Source organism: Mixophyes fleayi, chromosome 3 (genome assembly GCF_038048845.1).
Source record: "Mixophyes fleayi isolate aMixFle1 chromosome 3, aMixFle1.hap1, whole genome shotgun sequence".
Taxonomy (NCBI): Eukaryota; Metazoa; Chordata; class Amphibia; order Anura; family Limnodynastidae; genus Mixophyes; species Mixophyes fleayi.
In genome coordinates this window covers 101,361,147-101,369,990 of record NC_134404.1, presented here as the reverse complement: position 1 = coordinate 101,369,990, position 8,844 = coordinate 101,361,147, and the positions used below count along the sequence as shown (strand labels likewise).

Here is an 8,844-nt window from a genome sequence, read left to right as displayed (position 1 = left end):
AGCGGGTTGGGGAGGAAGGGGGTGTTGTGTCAGTGGGACAGGAGGGAGGTGCTGTCACAACAGGGGTAGGGAGGGAAGCAGTGGGGAGGGATGTTGGAAGGGGGGTAGGAAGAGGAGGGGTGGAAGAGTTCTTACCAACTCGTGGCTGCGGTAGGGGCTTCTGTTGCTTCCTCTGGGCTGGCTTTAGGTGCAGGGCAGGGGCAGGTTCACCTTCCAGCAGTCCTTTCCCGGCAGCTGCAGCATAGGTTCTTGCCCTCTGGGGGCATTCCTTGTAGATGTGGCTGGCCAGGCCGCAGAGATTGCATGACAATTTCCGGCTGAAACTTTGCAGCTTCTCGCCATGTGGTCAGCTTCCCTGCACTTCCTGCAGTTTCGTGGCTGATCGGCATAGTGGAGAAGGCCAGCGGAGCCACTCAAGGCAAATCATGATGGCAGGTGTTGGAGACCGTCAGTTGCAGAGTTGTCTTTCCTCAGCCTGATAATGATGGACCACTTGCCTGTCCAGAAACCATTGGCGTCCAGGATCTCGGAGGGGTCCTTGATCACGGAGCAGAAGCGGCTCAGGAAGGTAGCGATGTCTTTACCATGGGTGTGAGGATTCCTCATGGAGTCTGTGACACTTCTCTCCTCTCTCTGGATGGGTCAGTTCCCCACGAAGCGGGAGAAGGGAGACTCCGGTCTCGCTGTCTTCACTGCCTCCCAATACCTCTTACAGATGGCAATGGAGGCGAAGGTCACATAGAAGATGCCCTTGATGTACGTCTGGATGCTGAGGGTCTCAGCCTTCGAGAATCCTTGATCAAGGACCATCTTCTTCCCAAAGGTCTCCGCTGTCAGGTCTGGGACTCTTCTGTCCATCTGCTTCAACTTCAGGATGACAGTCTGCCTCATCCAGGGTTACAGAGTGGGAGTTTTCTGGGGGGTATCCTGGCTGGGCTTCCCTTGTCCAGCAGCAGAAGGGGCAGTGAAGGCAGAGGTTCCAGCTCTGGGCAGAGGCTTGGGTGCAGGGTTCTTTCTTCCCTTCTTTCCAGGGGCAGGAGCAGGGATGGAGGCAGGAGCTGCAGCAGCTGAAGCCATCTTCCTGGCTCTTCTTCCTGTGGCAGAGAGGCTGGTCTGGAGGGCGATCTTCCGGGAGGGCAGGAGCAGTGCAGGTATCCTCCCGCTGGGCAGAGAGGAGGAGGGGCTTCCGCTGAGGAGAGGCGCTTCTTCCGCTGGAGCAGGTCCCGAGGAGAGGAAGGCGTCTTCTTCCTAGGAGGCAGGAACCAGCAGCGCTTCTTCCTCGGAGTCAATTTTCTTCGCAGTCGTCTTCTTGCTCCTTGCCGGCTTTGATTGGGTAACACAAGTCCTAAACAGTTCCTCACCAGTGTTAGATTGTGCTATCAGTGAGCCCCAATCAGGTTCTGTCCACTGGGTATTGGGCAGGAGAAGGATAGGTGCACCATGCAGCAAAGTCTACATCAGCCCCTCACCAGTGTTAGATTGCGCTATGGATGAGCCACAATCAGCATTACGACCACCGGATGTTGTAGACTGATAAGAACAGATACTACACTTGATCTTAGCCAAAAGGCGAAGAGAATCTTGTGAGATGAGATAGGACATGTGATGCAGATGAACTAGCTTTAAGGGAGCATGTGTTACGTTTTTCAATCAGCGTTCAGGAGAGCATCCCACCTCTGACTTATGGCGCTTAGAGTCATTAGAATGACAGCGAAGCCTACATACTTTCAGTAATTAAACCTTCAGCGCCCAGTTGCACAATGCTAATTTTGGAGTGTACACCTCATCACCTTCTGTAATCTGAGCCCGCTAGGATGTTTTCTTTTTCATTTTCAATTTAAAAAAAGAAAAGGATTTAAACATCATGTGACATTCAGGCCCCCATATGCCCTATGGTGCCGCTTGCACTGCTTAATTGGTCAAAAGTAATATTGGCAGTCAAACGGTGTGCTTTATCTTTATACTCAAAGTATAAGAACCCCTTTTAGATGTAAAGCACCTGTTGCATTAATTCTTCTAACTAGAAAACTAGGGTGAAGCAGTGAAGTGGGTGACGTTAGAACAACATTTGTCCAATTTTTCGATGTTAGAAGTGCCTGGGGTTGGTTAGCAAATTTAGAGATATAGAATCTTAACAGCAACTGTCTGAAATGAAAGTACTTTCATAAATGGTTCTCAGTACAGCATCATACCGGGGCAGTAGGGTGCTCATGAAATTTTAATATCTAAAAAGGAAAGCCAAAAGCCTAGAATGGAATTGTGGGCCCACCTGGGGAGCAGAAAAGGAACACATCTAAAGTCTGCATCTGTACACCTTAGGTGTCAAATTTCCTATGTCTTCATCCTGTTTAGATAAATGCTATGTGGAGAGATAAAGGAAAGGTAAGGAAAAAGGTTATAAGAGTCATGGGAGAAGTCTGAGAGAAGAGTTGAAAAGAAGGAGGAAGGGGATGTCGGATACAAGCAGCAAAGTAAAAGACAGTTACTGGGGAATTGAACAGGGACAGTTAATTCTTTTGGCAGACACTGCAACCAATCCCCCACAACCCTGTGACACAGGCAATATAGTTAAAAGTATAGGGACTGAGAAACACTTGATATCAATTCTTTATTATTTAAGGTACTTGAACTGGAGGAAAGTCTTTGTTATGTGTGAAAGAAGTCAGGATGAATAATAATGAAGAAATATATTCAAATTGTCTCAATTTTTCTCCATACAGAGCGGGGGCAAGTTGGGGCAATTTGAATGATGTAATAAACGAGGCAGAGATCGGGTCCATGCAGCAGTTTGTATTGGCCTAGTGAGATAGTGTTCTTCCAAAGTAACCCACTACTTAACTCAACTAAGACTCAACTATGGTCCATTCCTCCCGTTGATGTTAAAGAACATGACCTGAATATTAGCTCAAAAAAGAAAAAAGAGAAAAAAATAAAAAAAATAGTAAATAAAATAATTTATAATTTTTTTTTTAGTTCAAAGTCTTTGTTAAAACCATTGGGTATTAGACAATTGAGTTTGAAAATCCAGGACATCTTTGTTTTAGATAAATTCTTTTCAAGATCCATAATTTTCCTGTTTTTCTCAACTATATCTATTCCAAAAAAAAGTTTAATCCCAGTAATTGAGGAATTATGACATAATTTAAAATGTTGAGAAATGGAATGTGATTCATACCCTATCCTTATATTTCGTAGGTGCTCATAAAGGTGTTTTTTTAGGAGGACTAACAGTTACTGGGATCAAACTTTTTTTGGGAATAGATATAGTTGAGAAAAAATGGAAAATTAGGTCATGTTCTTTAATATCAACGGGAGGAATGGACCATAGTCAACATGATTTTATGATGTAGATTAAATATATTTTCATTGAATTTATTACTTTATTGTTGAATTTACTACTTTATTGTTGCACTTAATAATATAAATTTATTGACATCTGTACTTGAGATTACGTCGTAATAAGTAGACATAAAAAATAAATTTCATAGTGATAATATATTATGCATTTCATGTGTTTGTAAGATGTGCTACTATTTTGATGACCGTTTAAAATGGAGACAGATTATATGAATTAAAATGATTCTAAATCTAATATTCTGAGTTATTCTTTCAAACGAATTTGGTTATATTGACCAATTACCTCTCCCTATATGTGCAGCTCTGGACTAGATTTGAAAACCTAGCTACACAATATTCATTCATTCTTTTAGATGAGTAGTGAGCATGCGCAGTGGCAGATTTTCATAATGAGGCTTGGTTACGTTTCTATGAAGGTGGAACACAAGCCTTTCAATATGTTCTGTCTCCTCAAAATTTCAGATATCAATTTAGATTTTATGTTATGTTTTGTGTTTTTTTATTATGTGCTAGAAACTGTTTATGAATTGGCTGTATTTACTATTTTATTCGGATTGTTTGTATTATAGTCATGTGACTCAAATCATGTATATATACTACTTCCACCAACATCCACATACTACCTTGATAAAGACTTACCTCAGTCGAAATGCGTTGGTGATGTGGATGGTAGGGGGAACGGAGACCTATCCCGGGGTTACTACATCGATGATTGATTTTTCAAGTGGTTTGAAGTTCCGGAACACTAACATGTGTACACTAGATATTTGTATTCTTTCCTTTTCATGGAAATCATTGTCCGCAATCCAGGATTTGTGAGAGGCTAATGAAGTAATTCGATGAACTTCAATTATATATCATACTCTGACCGGCACCATATGTGAGAAGTGGTCTGAAAAAACTTGCATCCTGGTTACAAGTACCTGCTATGTGAACGTGGGTACATTTAAATTGTAAGTTTATTTCTTACTGTGGGGACATAATGTTCTGAAGTTGTGAAGTATCTCAATCTCACTTTGGCATTGTGAAAAACGCGGATTTTATGGGACATATCTCTACACATGATATAATTATCTTTTTGGAGGATGAGGAACCAATAGCGCACAAAATGTCTTTCTAATTCTTTATTTTATGCTTATTTACAACCTATGTACAGTTGTTGAAAGAGGTTTTCTTGATGCAATTGTATTTGAAGCGCTTTATTTGATCATTTTATTTTGTGTATCTACTTCTCTGATGAATTGCCAAAAAATTCCATCAAACGCCTTATCGGCAGTGGAGAGATGCATAGTCGGCGTGGTAGATAGAGAGGCAAGATGTATAAAATTTTAGTGGAGTTATCCCTAGCCTCATGACCCAAGAAGAACCCTACACATTCTATCCTTATAATATTGGATAATCTAAGTTGGCAAGGTAAGCATTGATATGCAAAGGTCTGTGTCATGCTGAGATGGAGATAGAGGGGTTGCAAAATCTTATGGAGAAATCTAGCTTGTTCAGAATTTGTGTTAATCCTACTTCGCCATATTGCCCCTGCTTACAGTTAAAATTAAGATTAGATTTTTTGAGTGATTCTGTCACGATACCGTTGAACATGTACTTTTTATCCCCATGTCCCCCTAGAGTGTCTGCCCTAGCACACATTATGACTGTGTATTCAGTATGTGTGTTTTCATTCCCATAGCATGTCTGTGCTCACCCCCATACTGTGTTTGAATATTAGCTTCAGGATTGGTAATATATGAGATTGTGTCATATTATCAGTTTCGGACTGGGGCATGAAGGGCCCACAGGGGGAGTGCAACAGTAGGGGCCCACCAGAGGGGGTGTGGTCAGCCAACATAGAGGTAAAACCAGACACTAGAAGGGGAGTGGTCAGCCCATCAAGTGCATTGCTAGCGGCATAGTATAGTATATAAAGGATGCAGTGTATACAAAAAGTGCATAGTCTAGGCCCCACCCCTTAGATCGGGACAAAGTCTTGCTCCACTAGAATCAAAACAGTTGGCAGACTGTCCTACTCTCTCCTACCGTTCTTGCAGTCACAAATCATATTATGCCACAAAATAATGTCTCCAAATCATATTATGCCACACATTAGGCCCCCAAACAATATTATGCTACAGAGTAGTGCCCGCCAGCAATATCATGTCACAGAGGACTGCCCCCTATTCATATTATGCCAAGAACAGATTACCCCAAGGTAAAAAGGGAACATTGTCAAGTTTGAAAAAAAAAAAAAAAATTACAATAAAATAAAGTAAATGTGACTTACCTCTGCTTCATCTGATCTCTGTAGTCGGCTGGGCAGGGTCCTCACAGCTCTTGTACGCTGCCAGCATCGCAACATCATGACGTGTGCAACTCTTAAAGGTGCAGGTGACTTGCACTTTGCAAATTTTGGACTTGGGTGGGCCCCACCTCCATAGAAAAGGGCAGGGGCAGATTGAGAACTTAAAGTGGCACTGGAAAAAAAACCTGAAAGGGATATCATGTATGCGGGGCCAATTAAATGTTAGGGGGGCCCAATATGTGAGTGCGCCTACTCTATGTACCTGAGTATGTGTGTCTTTTTCTCACGTTTACACGTTTAATAATTAGGCCTCCCTCCAGCCCCAACATTAAAATAATAGTATTCACTTTTGATAAATAGATCTATTTCCCTCCAACCAGCCCTGACATTAAATTAATAGTATCTGCTTTTAATAAATAAGCCTATTTCCCTACCTCCAAACAGGCCTAGCAATAAATAGCATTTAAGTTTAATAAACATAACCATTTCCCACAACCATTACTGGCATTAAATATTTCACAGTCACATTTAATAACAAGCCCCCCTGCCACCACACCCAATTTCACTTATAACAGCTCCACCTGTCCAAACCCCCCATTTCACTTATAACAGCCCCCCTGTCCTCACCCAGGATCGGTGCAAGGTTTCTCGGCACCCTAGGCAAATTTTCAAACTACCGCCCCCCCCACACACCCCCGCCTCTCGCACACCAGATACCCTCTTTCCAGAACCTCACACACTTGTAAAGAAAAAGAGGACAAAAAGATTAGCCTTATATCCTCAGCAGTCCAGATGCAGTGATGTTTTATGCAGAATGCTGTCCAGACTCCACTGATGCCCTGGGAAAAATGCAGGATTTCTAGAGGGTAGGTATCCAGGTGTTAGATTGTGGAACAAAAAATTTGACACAATAAGCCTACAACATACAATTTTTTGTGATGCTTTGAGTCCTAACATGTCCTTGCATCACACTCCTGCCCCCTGCGTCACCCTCCTGCCCCCTGCATCACACTACTGCCCCACCTCCATTGCACTGCCCCCCCACCCTCAGCACATTGCCTCAAAACTCCCCTGGCAGTACAATCTCCCCTCCCCCCTTGCAGCACAATCTCCCCTCCCCTTGCAGCACAATCCCCACCCTTGCAGCATAATCTCCCTGCCTTGCAGCACATTCCCCCCCCCCACGGCAGCACAAAATTCCCCTTCTGCAGCACAAAACCCCCATGCAGCACAACCGCCCCCCCCCTTGAATCACACTTTCCCATCCTTGAATCACACTGTCCCCCCTGAGGCAGGGGCAGATTGTGAACTTAAAGTGGCCCTGGAAAAAATTATTGAAGTGGCCTCACGTGGGCGGGACCAAAATAACTGTAGGTGGGGCCAACACAAAAGTAGGCGGGATTTAGAACTACTGGAATCTGATTGTAGCAACATTTAGGAAAACCTAGATGTGATGACTTTACACACAGTGAGTCATTTCTAAACCAATGCAGGGGAAATGCTGCCAATCCGGTGTCATAAAATTACATGAATCTTTTTACATTATCTGCAACTGGTTTATGCCTGTGTGCTCCAACTTGTTTAGTTGCCTACTAACATGTACTTCCAAAATTCCCTTCATAGAAACATACCTGACTTTGTTTAATAAGTTTAACTATTACGAAAGATGTTGGCACAATCGTATTTGATCAGTCTGCCAAAGCAGCATATGAGCAACTCATGCACTGTTGTTTCCCTGACGTCATGAGATGCAAACTACCAGTTAAATCTCTCTCTATATATAATATATAAATATGTGTACTGTGTTTCAAAAATGCATTAATAATAAGCCTTATAATAAATGGCTGTCTAGGTGCGATCATCACAAAGGTGAAACAACATCTGCAAGAAAACACTTAATTTGCAACAAATGTGTATTGGGGGTGGTTTGAATTTACAGTGTAGGGAGGGTTGACAGACAATGGCACAAGTGAAGGGGAGAGCTATTACAAGTGTTTGCTGGTGATATACTAAGTGATAAGGAGGCAGGATTAATTATATTGTCAGTGCAATGGGGGCTGGCCATATTTTCAACAAAGTGATCTGAGAATGGGACCAGTGCAAGGTAGAAGGAGGCAATGGAATCAATGCAAGAACCACTAAAGTATCACCAGAGATGGAATAAGGCTCTGGGGGGGGGGCACTTAAGACAGGGGGGTTATTATTTTAGATACATTTTAGACAAATACACAGGCAAAACTGTGTGCACTACTGTTAGATACACGCATCTCTGCCTTTACGAGCAGTACAGTGTGAAGCGGGACATACCTCCCAACTGTCCTTGCTGTCTGACCAATTCCTGACTAAGCAAGACAGTCACCCAAATTTGTGACTGTACCACCAGATTCAGGACAGTTTGCAGACTCTCCTGCTCTCTCCTACCTGTTCTTGTCACTTACACGACCTGTGGCTGGAGGTTTCTTTAGATCAGTTGCTGCTTGCCTGGATACTGGAATGCTGGAGGCCCTATTTGGAAAAAATAATGGGTACATGAAAATTAGAAAATGCCAATCAGTCCCAGCATCAAATCAATAGCATTCACAGTAAATAATTAGGCCTCCCTCTAGCCCAAACATTAAAATAATAGTACTCACATTTGATAAACAGATCTATTTCCATCCAACTAGCCCTGACAATAAATTAATAGTATACACATTTAATAAGTAGATCTACTTCCCTCCAATCAACCACAGCAAAAAATTAATAGCATTTACGTTTAATATTACCATTTCCCACAACCATTCCCAGCATTAAATAATTCATATTCACATTTAGTAAATAACTCTCCTACCCAAACTCGGTCCCACATTAAATTAATAGCCCCCATATCACATCAGCTTTGAATTAAAGGTCCCGCCCTCCCATCTTAATTTAATAGGCCCCACTATTTAATGAAATAGCTCACAAATAAATTAAATTGCCCCACCATCACCCCACAAATAAAATAGCACACATTAAATAATTAGCCCCCACCTAAACGCCACCATTAAATTAATAGCCTACCTTCCACCGATGTGCTATTAAGACAGCCCTCTTCCCTTCCCTCATATCACACATTATAGCAACATAACTCCCTTTCCTTCACAAATTATAGTAGCCCCTCCCTGTCCTTCACACTCCCTATAGTTTAGTATAAGCAGCTCTCCCTTAGTATA

At 42.5% G+C, this 8,844-nt stretch overlaps 1 pseudogene; it reads right to left on the bottom strand.

The window, feature by feature from the left end:
- Positions 1-1,428: 1,428 nt before the first annotated feature.
- On the bottom strand, positions 1,429-1,579 carry LOC142146873 (U2 spliceosomal RNA; annotated as a pseudogene).
- Positions 1,580-8,844: the final 7,265 nt, after the last annotated feature.